The sequence below is a fragment of the Urtica dioica genome, chromosome 6 (assembly GCF_054948205.1).
Source record: "Urtica dioica subsp. dioica isolate 48M chromosome 6, U.dioica_male_clone48M_v1_H2, whole genome shotgun sequence".
NCBI lineage: Eukaryota > Viridiplantae > Streptophyta > Magnoliopsida > Rosales > Urticaceae > Urtica > Urtica dioica.
The window spans coordinates 6,910,576-6,911,787 of record NC_142761.1 but is presented as its reverse complement, the minus strand read 5'-3'; the positions used below and the strand labels follow the sequence as shown (position 1 = coordinate 6,911,787).

Genomic DNA, 1,212 nt, shown 5'->3' with positions numbered 1-1,212 from the left:
TTGAAGATGAGCCAAAGACATACAGACAAGTTTGTCTCAGCAATAATAGAGAGCAATGGAGTCTGGCTATGGAAGATGAGCTAAAATCTCTTAAGGAAAATCAGACCTAGACAATGGTTGACAAACCACATTACAAGAAGATTGTTGGCTCAAGATGGATCTTCAAGCTCAAGGAAGGAATCCCATGAGTTAAAAAGCCAAGGTTCAAGGCAAGGCTTGTTGCAAAGGGTTTCTCCCAGCAAGAAGGGATTGACTACAATGAGATTTACTCACCAGTGTCAAACACAGGTCAATTTGTATCATCTTATCTATGGTTGCTATGTTTGACTGGGAGCTATAACAGATGGATGTGAAAACAGCCTTTTTATATGGAGATTTGGATGAAGTCATTTACATGCAACAACCTGGGGGATATGAGATAGGAAATAAGACTAAGAAGGTGTATCTGCTTCATAAGTCTTTGTATGGCCTAAAACAATCACCTAGGCAGTGGTATTTGAAGTTTGACTTGTTCATGATGGAGATTGGTTTTGTGAGAAGCCAATATGACTGGTGTGTGTACTTCAAAGATCAAAAGGGTGCTGGATATGTCTATCTATTATTATATGTAAATGACATGTTAATTGTGAGTAAGGAAAAGTCAGAGATCAACAGGTTGAATAGCCTTCTCAGCAAAAGGTTTCAAATGAAGGACCTAGGGCCAACCAAGGTTATCCTAGGCATGGAGATTCAAAGAAACAGAAAGCTCAAGAAGCTTGGTCTTTTCAGAAGAAGTACTTGACCAAGGTTTCGGATAGGTTTGACATGTTGGAGTCAAAGCCTGTCAATATTCCAATAGCTCAACATTTCAAGCTCTCTACAAGTCAAAGACCATGATCAGAAGAAGAAAAGGCTCACATGAATAATGTGCCTTATGTCAGTGCAGTGGGAAGCCTTATGTACTCTATGATCTGCTCTAGACCTGATATAGCTTATGCTATAAGTCTAGTAAGCAGGTTCATGAGTGACCCTGAAAAGGCACATTGGCAAGCTGTTAAATGGATCCTCAGATACATAAAGGGATCAGTGAACACTGGTATCATCTATGGCTGCAACAATTCATCAGTTTTCAAAGTTGAAGGTTATGTGGAATCGGATTATGCGGGGAGCATAGATACCAGGAAGTCTCTTACAGGTTACTTGTTCATTGTTGGTGGTGGATTTATCGGCTAG

General features: G+C 39.9%; 1 pseudogene; it reads left to right on the top strand.

The window, feature by feature from the left end:
• Positions 1-897: 897 nt before the first annotated feature.
• On the top strand, positions 898-1,212 carry LOC149393187 (secreted RxLR effector protein 161 pseudogene; annotated as a pseudogene).